The sequence below is a fragment of the Pelodiscus sinensis genome, chromosome 5 (assembly GCF_052426305.1).
Source record: "Pelodiscus sinensis isolate ZL-2025 chromosome 5, ASM5242630v1, whole genome shotgun sequence".
Classification (NCBI taxonomy): Eukaryota; Metazoa; Chordata; order Testudines; family Trionychidae; genus Pelodiscus; species Pelodiscus sinensis.
In genome coordinates this window covers 121,313,311-121,325,745 of record NC_143056.1, presented here as the reverse complement: position 1 = coordinate 121,325,745, position 12,435 = coordinate 121,313,311, and the positions used below count along the sequence as shown (strand labels likewise).

Sequence of the window (12,435 nt, the reverse complement as noted above, 5' to 3'; positions counted from 1 at the left end):
CATCATCTAATGGAAACACACCAGGGACCAATATTAAGGCAGCACAAATACCATCTTAATTCTGGCATTTCCCAACTTCAGGCGCTTGACTTTGCAACCTTAATCTTCTATTTATGTGGAGCCATTCTTGTTTTGGGATGTAATTTCCTAGGTTTAAAAAAAAAGCAATCTGAAAAAAACTCCATCATGTAGAATAATAATGTGTTCCACGTGCCCCCTAGCTCCTTGTCCCAGTCTACCCAGCTGCCCTTCCTGGGCTTCTTGTTCCAGTCCTTCCATCTCTGAGGTCTACATCTTAGTCCAGTTGCTCATCCCAAGCCTACACTCTACCCTAGCTCATCATCCTACTCCCAGTATTGTGGCACCACATCCCAGTTTCAGTCCACTGCCCCTGGCTTCCATTGGCCATGGTGCTGCCTTCCCAAACTGCCTGAAAAAGTCCTGCCCATGCGCTACCTCTAGGACCCTTTCTGTCTGCTCTCCGGGCTGGGTTAGGCAGGGGGCTGCAGTGCATCCCTGGGGCCATTGTGCCTGCTCAGCACTGGGGCTGGTGACTTGACCACGGAGTGGGAGGTTCCATGGCGGGAAGGGTCAGCCAGGCAGCACGGCATGGCCTGGGGAGGCTGGGGCTGCACTGCCTGCCTGGCACTCTGGGGGTGGCTGGGGCCACACTGCCCAACCACGATTCACAGTGGGAATGGATCTTGCAAGTGGCCACTGTTAGTGGCAATGCATGAGGCTTCAACTGGGAGGTGGGGGACAGACAGGAGGAACAGTAGTGCAGAGAGCCACTACTCCCTGCCAACCAGAGCTACAGCAAGCAAGGACTTTAGTGGCTGCATCTCAGGGCCCTGGATGGCAGCCCCTAAAGCCCCTTTCATAATCCAGTCTTGCTGAAACAAGCTATTTCCCTTCCCACATTTCCAGTTTCTACTTCATAAGATTTGCTAGAGCTTCTCAAGGAAATAATTGTTAGGATTTTTTTAACATGAACAAAAGATTTTTTCCCTAACCATTTCTTTGGAAATAGCAAAGCTCTTTTTGCTGAACAGTTCCAGAAATGAATTTAGCCTGATGCAGACACCCAACAGGAAAAATTCAGCCCAAATAGTTAAAATTTGGCAAAGTTTTAAGTAATTTTAAAGAGGGTCTTAAAATAGAAAGGATCAGATAACCTTAACTATGGGAAGTGCTAACTGCACCCTTCCTTGCAGTAAATAGGGTTACATTTTCAAACATAAGTGCTTTAAGTTAAGTACTTAAATCCATATTTAAGCCCCTAAATAAGTGTTCTAGGACCAGATTTTCTGAAGTACCAAGCATCCATAACTCCAGTCTAAGTCACTAGGAGCAACAGATGGTCAATTCCTCTGAAAATCAGTCCAATTATTTAAGTGCCTAAACTTTAAATATAGATTCAGGTGCCCAACTTCAAGCATTACTTTTTAAATCCAAAGCTAAGATACTTTTCAGAGGCTCTTTAAAAATTGTCATGAATTCTCTGTATTTCTTCTCCCTGCATTGCTGATCCACAAGATTTTTGTATTCTCCATTTCCAGACCCTAGAGTAGAGGTCATCAACCACTAGACTAGGATCTACTGGTAGATCTTAGAACCTCTGACAGGTGATCCTGACCAGTTTGGCCAAGAGGCTATCAAGTGTCGGCACTTCAACTGCCTCTTCCCGCACGGCTGCGCGGTGGGTGAGCCTAACTTAGCCCTACCGCATGACCACCCAGAAGCCACCTGAGGTAAGCAGTGCCCAAGCTGGAGCCCATATCCCGAAACCCTACTCCAATCATGAACTCTCCCCTTCAATCCAAGCCCCTGCCTTAGCCCCGAGCACCCCATATCGAAACAACCTCCCAGAGCCTGAACCTAGAACCCCCTCCTGTACTCCAAACTCAGCTCAGAACCCCTCACGCTCCAAATCCCTTAATCCAAGACCAGAGCCTGCACCCAAATTCTCTACTCCCACCCTAGTGAAAGGGATGGGGGAGGAAGGGAGGATGGAGTAAGGAGGGGCGTGGCCTCAGAGAAGGGGCATGAAGGGTATTTGGGTTTGAAGTAGATCTTGGATTGCACTTAAATTCAAAAAGTGATCTTGTGCTTAAAAAGGTTGGAGACCGCTGCCTTAGAGGCAATCAGTCACGGCTATCTTTCTGGATTCCAACTTGAGGGAGATAACAAATCAACATCCAGAGTGCCACAGTTGATTGGCCACACAGCTGTGTGTTTTTCTTTTCTCTCTGTTTGGCCACTTTTTTTTGGGGGGGGGGAGGTGTTGGGTTTTGTTTTGTTTTGTTTTTTGGCTCCCCTGATTTACAAAAGGAGTGGGGGTGGATGGGAAGAAGGCACTACATATATTCCACTCTGCTCAGCAAAGCTTCTAGGGCCAGCCATGTTTCAAACCCTCTGAATTTAGTTTGCCCTTCTGGAACTGTGTGCTCAAAGCAACAAAGGAGATTGTTGACATCGGAGGAAGTTGTGAGCACTTTTCCTCTGAAAATCATAAACATAAATGTCTAAATATGGATTTAAATATTTACCTTAAGTGGCTCACCCAAAGAGATATAGCTAGCAATTGAACCAGCAAGTAGGGAAACTCGCATTCCTTGTTCTACCCTCAAGAGCAAATTTCTTTCAGGATTGTGTATTTGAATTTGAAGAATCATTTGCCTTTCACTTGAAATTCTCCTGATGGTGATATTTTCCAATCTCAGGATTGGAAAGAGTAGAATTGTTCTGTTTAGAATTGGTTTACACCAAATCTGATGGATCTAAAATACCCTACAATGCTATGCATCATAAGGCACCTACCTAGCAGTCACTCTATCATCTTTTATCATGTTAATCCTGCAGTATTACACATTAAGGCCAGGAGGAAGCAATCACACTTTCTTGAACCAAAGCTATTTTTCATTTATGGACTTTGTCACGTATTGTATTTTATTCTTAATATATTCCAGTTAACATCTTGGGGTGAGGGGGTGGCAGGAAAAAGACAGAAAGAAACAGCCATTTTGCTCTCCCTGCATCCATTAGAAAGCTGCAGTTGCTATCAAAATTTCACAATGATGAGGTTATAAAAGATCACAGAGAACTAACCTATCAAGTTGATATGGCAGCTGAAAAGGTAAAGATTGAAATGTATGGATCCAGGACTTGAGTTACATCAAGTCAATAAAACAAACATCAGAATTACAAACTAAATATATATTTGTCCTACAACCATCTTTCCCATTCTTCATATCTACTGCTAGATTGCCTCACTTGTGTATGATTTTAATTTTAATGACTTGTTAGGCTTGAGAAAGATATTGATTTATTTATTGAAAAATCATTCTTTTTGGTGACTTATCTTCCACAAGAAAATCTCATTTCTCTGAACGGTGTGCAATAAGAGTTTTTGAATTTGCATTTTTTCAGTATTATAAGTTATTAGCCTTACTCTTTTCTACATTCCATTAGGAAACAAAAGCCTCAGTATGGCTATACAAGGGCTTAAAAGAGAGAACAGCATTTTATTTTATTTTTTTAATTTGAGGAAACCTGTTTTATAATGTTATATGTTATTTTCACTACCCTGATGTAGCTACACATTCTGTGATGTCAGACTGATCAATGGATTTTCCTAATAGGGTTAAAGTTATAATCCTTAAACACAAAATATTAACAGTCACTTCAACAGTAAGGCACAATAGCTTCTCAAAGGCATGAAATGTGCAACAGTCAGATGTTTTTATATCAGCAGCTCAGCACAAGTTTGATGAAGTTAGGATACATGTTTCTTGTTATGGATATCTACTGATGATGGACTCTGAAAGTTTTGAGTGGGTGGAATATGTCTTGATACAACCTGAACTGCCATTAAATGTAAGTTTTGTTTGCCTGTGGGACTTGGCAGGGAACATCCTGGGGTTTAAATTCAGTTTACTTTTTCTTTGTGTTTCTTTACTTTACAATTACTATTACAATCATTATTTAATTCCTAAATTATTGCATTAAATCCTTGATGCCCATATGTATCTTTACACTAGTCTAGGGGTCCCAATTCTTCACCTCTTCTCTTTCTCACATACCCCCTTTCAGCTTAATTTTCTGGAGGCACTGAGCACCTGCAGCTCTCCAGGATTTTAGTTATTGTTTCAGAGGTGCTTAACACCAGCAACTATAAGTCATTAACTCCTAACTCATTGTCCTTTGATCCTAGTAGGTATGTGGCCAAATCCCCAATCACTATTTTTCAGTGACTTCCAAAGAGCTTCATTAATTTACGTACACTGTTCATGTTGCTCATAAATCTTGCCTTTGGCTACAACTGAAATGATTTTGATGGATCTTAGTCTACTTCCTAATTTGTGTCATTCACAAAACCAGCACACAGTCTGGTAAAACAGAGATAGATATTCTCTGGTTCTGCTAAGTTTCCTTCAACTCAGCACACAATATGGGGGCAAAAATGGTTTTAAAGGGGACTTGCAGTCTCCTGATCCTGGGGCTGTCTGGCTACTGGCCAGGTCCCAGAGTAAAGGTCTGCTCTATGTTACACCCAGCTGCTATAGAAGCTGTTAGGAAAACCAGCAATTGCCAACTTGTAGAGCTTCCCTGGAAACTCCTCCCCCTTTACTCCAGATTGTTCACTGTACCAGGGTCTGAGACAAAGGTCGCTGTTCATTGGTCATCTGAGCTGGCTTCACAGTTGCTTTGTGCATGGGTGGCAGGACACAGTAGCCTTAATGGAGCAGAGAATATGGCCCATTGTCTCTGGTCAGATGATGCTTTGCTAATCTACTGGTTTAAAATATTTAAAATCAGAGTACAAATAATGCATCAGATTGTGACCATAGATTTATCAATGAAATGGATGTGGCCACAGTCCAGATTTCCCTGCCTTTTTTTCCTACTGATTAATCATATCTACCCCTTCACCTGGCCTAAAATACTGATGGTCCTGCATTGGCTTATGTTGGGGGGTCTACAAAAACCAATTTGCTTGTACTGTGATTGTAACTGTGTTCATCCCAGCCTTGAAGAAGAGGTCTGAGTAAGCTCAAAAGCTTGTAACTTTCACCGACAGAAGTTGATTCAATAAGAGATACTATCTCACCCACCAAGACTCTCTAAAAGAAGACTTGTTCAGCATCTGATCCCCCAGTGTTGCTAAGAGGTTAAATCAAACAGTGATGTCACAGTCTGCAGTGTTCCACTGTTCCCTAGGTACCAATGTGTCAATTTTATTGGATCACATGACCGTCAGGTTCTGGAGATGATCTACAGTTGGCTTCTCTCTTTCCAATAAGCTCTAAATCAACATTTAGATTTCTCTGTGCTGGATTTGGCTGATTAGTAACAGAGTAAAGCCATTCTGTAAGTATCTAGATAGCTGTGAAACATACCTACTGTGTACCATGTCAGAGGGGCCATTCCTTTTATTAGGGTTTTGATGTTATGGCTTTATTTTACCAATTGGGAGCTGCCTCACCCGGTCCATTGTGTAGTGTAGCTCAGTACATCACTTTCAGCCTGTCATGTCACATTCTTTTGGCAAACAGTGGCTGGAGTTGGCGAGAGCCATGAAAGGTTTATTTCATGTAAGAAAATAATCAGAAGGGTAGTGTCTGGGTTTCTGAAAGAAAGAACCCTTTAAATAATAATATTTTAATTTCAGAAAATAATAATCCAGCAGGACTAGAAATGTAGACACATTAGACTCCATATGTAGTAGTAGCATTGTGAGGCATAAGATCAAAGAGCAATTTCCCTCAGCACTCAAGATCTGAATCTTTGCCATGTTTATTTATAGCATATCTTTGCAATTGATCATCCCAGAATATTTAGTTGTTTTTAAAAAATAATTATTGGTTTCGATTCAATTGGAAGAAGGCGCAAAATAGAAGACATTTATTATTCACGAGTTTATGAGGGCATTAAGTGCAGGGACAGAGCTATGTCTAAAGTATAGAGCTGAGCCTGCCTCAGTCCATTATACAGATTGGGGTGGAAGGAGTAATCACAAAGTCCGAATCCAAATTTCACACTTTCCAGAAGTTCCAAGGTGAGTTCAGATCCCAGATCTTGTCGGCCTCTGAAAATAATAGGAATAGAACTGATTAAATAGTATTTGCCCTACAAGATCAGAACATTGGTCTAATAAATCCAGTATCCTACCTCTGACTGTGGTCAACCCTGGATGATTTAGCAAAAAGCCTCTTTCTGCATCTATCGCATTTGCCATTGCCATTGTATATCAAGAGATCTAGGAAGGATTCCTTCCTGTTCTTTTAATTTTTGCTGACATTTGCATTACAAAAACTTCCTAACTGAGAGGGTGCTTAACCACTGAAATAAATTGCCTAGGAAGGTTGTGGAATCTTTGTCACTGGAGATTTCAAAAAACAGGTTAGACAAGTGACTGAGATAATACATAGCCCTCCCATGAGTGTAAGGGAACTGGACTAGATGAACTCCAGTCCTATGATTCAACAAGTTCTTCTTGCAAACATAGCCAGCAAGTTAATAGCTCTCTGCAATGCTATTAGCTTTTTCTCTGGGGGAGGCTGAACACAGTTAATCATGTTGACTTTTGAGTCCAGTAATGAAAAGGGACAGATGGAAAACACGACTCAGTGAAGTTATTAAGTTTTGTGTATTGTCCCCCACACAGGAGGTCAATTTCAGCCCACACATAGAATGCATTTCGTGAGTTTCCCCACACTCCAGAGAGTAAAGAGGAATGAATTCTTTGAACAAGGTAAAGTCATTAGTGCTCCCTAAACTTCTTCAATAAGGTTTGGATCAAGCTACTTCTTGCTAACTACCCAACAGAGTTGTTGTGAGGATTAATCAGGTAAGGTGGGATTCACCCCTGTTCAGAGAGCTAGAACAAGGGTTATGCAACACTTAGTTTCTTGTGCCCCATTAAGGTGAGTTCACTCTGCGTATTTGTTCGGTGTTTTGAAGCTGAGAAGTAAAAAATAAAGTGCCAAGTATTATTATGTTTTATAGCTTGAAGTCTCAGGTATTCTAAGGCTGAGTCTATACTACAAAATTAAGTTACATCAAAGTACAGCTGCTGTAGTAATTAAATCTGTTTTGCATGTCCACACTATGTTTCTGTCTGCCATGTGCATCCTTGTTATCAATACTTACTTGCATTGCTGCAGGCTGCAATGCATCATGGGTAGCTTGCCACCTTCTAGCACAAGGTGTTATGCGAAAGGTTTGCAATGCCTCTGCAGGGAAAGGAGAAAAGAAGAGTGACAGGGGAATATGGGTTCAGTGTCTCATGATACAGTTTTCTCCAACTATAATTTTATCTGCATCCCAGGGTATGTCTACACTTGCACCATCTTTCGGGAGAGGGATGCAAATGAAGACATTCGAAATTGTAAATGAAGCCAAGATTTAAATATCCCATGCTTCATTTGCATAATCACAGACCGGCGCTATTTCAAAATAGCACTATTTCGAAAAAAAATGCTGTTTAGACGCATTATTTCGAAAGAAAATCCTTCTCTCAAAATAATTGTTAAACCTCATTTTATAAGGAATAAGGGTTATTTTGAAAGAAGGGCTTTCTTTCAAAATAACGCGTCTAAACAGCTGTTTTATTTCAAAATAGTACTATTTTGAAATAGCGCCAGTCAGTGATTATGCAAATGAAGCACAGCATATTTAAATCCCAGCTTCATTTACAATTTTGAATGTCTTCATTTGCATCCCTCTCTCAAAAGAGGGTGCAAGTGTAGACATACCTCCATAAAGTTTCATGCCTCTTCCAAAACCCCCCCAAACCCTTGCATCCACTATCCATGTGAGATCCATGGATCTGGCAAAGCTCACTATTGTAATGAGCATTGTGCATGTGGCACACCTCATCCTTGGCTATTTGCAGAGCTGTCAGAGTTGTTGCTGGGAACATGACAGTACCTTGGAGGTTAACTTGCTGTGGGACATAGAAACATCACAGGCTGGTCGCTAGCATTCACAGATCACCAGTTCTGGGCCTGAGAAAGAAGTCGTAAGAAACAACTCAGGCTGGTCGCTGGCATTCACAGATCACCAGTTCTGGGCCTGAGAAAGAAGTCGTAACTAGTGGGATCACACAATTATGCAGCTATGGTATGACAAGTAATAGCGGAAGAACTTTTGGATGTGCAAAGCCACATTCCGAGATGTGCGTGCAGAGCTTTCCCCCTGCCCTCCAGCTCAGCAACTCCAAAATGACAGCTGCACTGACAGCGAAGAAGAGAGAAGTTTTTGCTGTGTGGAAGCTTGCAGTGCCAGATGGTTTCCTGACTTATCAGTACCAATTTGGAGTTGGGAAATCTACCATGGAGGGTGCTGTGATGCAAGTATCATGTTCTGCTACAAAGGACTATGACTCCCCGGGCAATGTGCAGGACACAGTAGATGGTTTTGCAGTAATAAGGTTCCTGAAGTACAGCAGAGCAACAGATGACACGCTTGTCCGTTTTGGCACCATACCTACCATTTTTCCACACCAACAGAAAGGGCTGCTTTTCTGTGGTATTGCAAGCCCTGGGGATCACCAAGGACCTTTTACCACCATCAGTCAAGGACAGTCAGGGAAAGTACCTAAACCAGACCTCTTTAAAAACACAGGCCTATTCAGAAAGCTGAAAGAAGGGATTTTCTTTCCAGACCAGAGGGTTACCACTATGGGATATAGAAATGCCAATGATCCTGGAAGATTCAGCCTACTCGTCGAGGAGATGAAGCAACAGGCAAAAGGAAACTGAGGCACTCAACTACAAATGTATTCAGGTCCCAAGCCAGGACTGAGCTCTCACCCTTCGTTGGCCTTGCAGGGTGGATAGTGTTATGTAGGTGCTGCTCTGTTAGAAATGCCATCACTTCAAATATTAAACCATGTTCTGCAAGTCCACCTGCCACTCACACAAGTTCTTGTCACCAAGGTTGTGTCTGAGAGCTACGGCCAAAGGTATATCATAGAATACTAGGACTGGAAGGGACCTCGAGAGGTCATCGAGTCCAGTCCCCACTACCCTTACCTAGCTGATAGCTTTGAAAGTATTTTGAGATGACCACAAGACCTGTACCTAAGAGAAGGCACTAAATTGGGACTAAGGGTGTCAGAATCCATACTCCAGCTTTGTCATGGACTCCCCCTTGGGCAAGTCACTTGCTCTCTGTGTGTCCCAATTCCCCAGCTATGAATTAGGAATAATGCTCCCTTCTCCCACCCATTGTCTTGTCTGTTTAGACTGTAGACTCTTCAGGGGCTGGACGTCTGTTACTGTGCATAGAGCTTAGCACAATGGGGCCTAGATTTGATTAGGGCCTTTAGGTAGCATTGTAATATGAACACTAATGATTTATATTATGTTATTATTACTATTGTCTATCTCAGTGCAAAGTTGTTCACATGTTTCCCATTCCTCCTGGCTTGAAAGAGAAACATTTGGCTAGGCCTGGAAAGGAAGCAGATGATATACAGGCAAAAGTGCTTTAAAAAGAACAAGCACCAGCAATTTATTGTCATACACTACACAGTTTTGGGGGGATGTATTTACTGGTGCGTGGAAAAGCCAATCTGCAACTAAGCATTTCCTTTTTCCCCTCTCTTTTCCCACTCCAGCTGGAAAGTATATTTTAGGTGCTGTTATTGCTGCATGCATTTTTTGGGGCTTGGTGTATGCTTTACTCAGGTGGCTCTGGAGATGGTAAGTGCCCAGTGTGCTACAAGAATTACACATAACGCTATCGGTTTTAGCTGTGGAAATACTTGCAAAGCTAATTTTTTAATACATAAGTAATAAAAGAAACCAGAATGTTACTGTGACAGGAAGAACAGAATATCTGGAGACTCCTAGGAACTATTTTAAGGGGAGGGTAGAATATCCATTGTGTAATCACAGCAATGTTCTTCCAACAATGTGATAGTGCCAATTAATTCACAGCTGTTGGGTGATTAAGTCAGAGGAGGCTTGTTATTTACTATGAGGCAGCATCTACATTGTGCGGTCACTATCCATCATACTATTGCTGTCCTATCAATGCTTGGGTATATAGTTCCTCAATTAGACACGAGTGCTGCATTTATTACTGCAAAATCTTTATACAAATGCCTTTAGATCAGAGTTGGGTGAGATACAGCCCACAGGCCAGATCTGGACTGCTAAGCCTTTTGATCCGGTCTGCCTGCCCTTTTGGCATGGAGCAGAGCTGCTCAAAGTGGCTAGCTGCTTCCTGTGGCTCTCTGCACTGCGGTGTGAGGGTGGAAGGGGGGCTTCATGTGCTGCCCTCACCCTCAGCAAAATCTCTCTTCTCCTATTGACCGGAAACTGGCCAATAGGAGTTGAGAGATTTTTCTAGGGGAGGGGGCAGCACATGAAGCCTCCTTTCCCCCAGCACAGACAGCAACATAGAACAGACAATCAGGGGCAGTTATTAGGCAGGGAAGCCTGCTTCAGATGCTGCTGGCCAAGAGCTGCTTAGGTAAGCACTTCAGGGCTACTCAAATGTGCACCTTGCTTCTGAGGTCCCCAAGGTCCTTTTCACTAGCCAGGGTAGTGGGAGCACCACACTATTCTGTCCAGCCTCCATTCTGTGGGCTGGTGACCTGCTAAACTAGCATTACACCACTCCGGGATTTCCCCTGCATCAGTTCCAAATTGATCTACAGCTATCACTGGAGACAGATTTAGTTATGAGATTAGTACATTCTAAGACTAGACTTTAAGGGTCAAATTATCCTAATTTATACTCTATTTACCCCCCACTAAGGATAATGATATTGCAGTAAGGGCAGAAGCCAGCCCTACGAGGCAGGTTTACAGATCATCCTTCACTGATTCCTTTTTGCACTTGCATCATTATATGTAGAGTCTTACAGTGCTTAGTCTTTTAAGTACACAACTGTGCACATAAGTCAGGGGCTTAGATGGCCAAAGTGACAGTAATTGAATCCACAGGGGATCACGGATAATCTAAAAGGTCCATGAAAGACAGACTGAATACTGACTGAACAGAATTCAACTATATAGACATAAAATAGGTTCCCCAAAGGGTCCATATTGCCATTTGAAATTTTTTAGGGATCTACAAATGAAAAAAGTTGGAGAACCACTGTGTTAGAACACGCATCAGTAAAAGGAAAAGATAAAATTAGAATAAATCAGATTTTAAATAAAAAAGGTGATAAACAACAAGGTCTGATATTAACATTGGTTTTTGTTCTTGTTTCTACCTCCCACTTAGGAAGTGTGAAAAAGAAAAAAAAGGAAGGATGGAAGCTGAGGAAGCTGAGTACTAGCAGTTTATGGTTTCTTTTAAAAAACCCTCCACTTTTCCCTTAAATTATAATGAACTAAAGCTAGCAACTTAGTTACACTATTGACTGCTAAACAATGTAAATCAAGTGCTACTGAAGTGTGACAATGAAACCATCCCAGTTAGCTTCTTTCTGCAGGGGCTAGATCTGTGCTCACGTTCACCACCAACTTGTGGTAGGTTAGTCTCTGCAGCATCCCCCATCATGGCCCACTATGTCATAGCTCACCCTATCTCAGTTTTCCCCACAAGGGAGACCCTAATGAATAGGAGAGCAGACAGACAATAGTGCCAAATGCAACAAACAAAAGGGTTTTCAACACTTTCTGGACTCAGCCGTCAGTTCCTTCCCACTCTCCTACAGAGCACAGATTCTCAGGGCTTTTCCCCTACATGGGTTCTCCCTTCTTTCAGGGCCAGTCATGGAAGTAAGCAAGCAAGCTGGCTTCAGTCCTCTTCCAGGCTATTTGTCTGGAAGTTACCCATCTCAAGGGCCTATCAGAAGAGCTAAACAAGCATCTGTAGCAGCTCACCTTGTTATGCTCGCAACTCTTTCTAGCTATCCCAAGACCCCTTCCCAGTTGGTTCTAATAATTAAATAGGGCCTTTTGATCTCTAGCTGATCAGGATCAATCAGGAAGGTTAGCCTATCATAGGTGGATCAGGACCAAACTCCCATAAAAAGGCCAACCAATCTGTAACACAGATAAGAACATAAGAATGGCCATACTGAAACAGATCAAAGTCTTCTAACAATGATCAATGCTAGGTGCCACAGAGGGAATGAACAGAACAGGTAATCATGAAGTGATCCATCCCGTGACCTTATTCCCAGATTCTGGGAAACAGAGACTAGAGACAACATTCCTGCTCATCCTAGCTAATAGTCATTGATGGGCCTGTCATTCATGAACATTTCTAGTTCTTTTTTGAACCCTGTTCTAGTCTTGGCCTTCACAACATTCTCTGGCAAGAAGTTCCACAAGTTTACTGTGTGTTATGTGATGTTCAGAACTTTGATTTGGGTAGCCCTCAACCTGAAGTTCCTTCTAAGCCATGGCTCAGGGCTGCAGCAGGAACAGGCAGGGAACTGCCATAGTTGGGGGAGAGATGGAG

The 12,435-nt window shown here is 42.3% G+C and overlaps 1 long non-coding RNA gene across 1 annotated transcript; it reads left to right on the top strand.

Annotated features, from left to right (window-relative positions):
* Nucleotides 1-5,239: 5,239 nt before the first annotated feature.
* LOC112544440 (uncharacterized) lies at nt 5,240-11,365 on the top strand. Its single transcript, XR_003087767.2, has 4 exons — nt 5,240-5,370; nt 6,668-6,754; nt 9,626-9,710; nt 11,248-11,365. It is a non-coding gene; the product is annotated as an uncharacterized LOC112544440 (long non-coding RNA).
* The last annotated feature ends 1,070 nt before the right edge of the window (nt 11,366-12,435 follow it).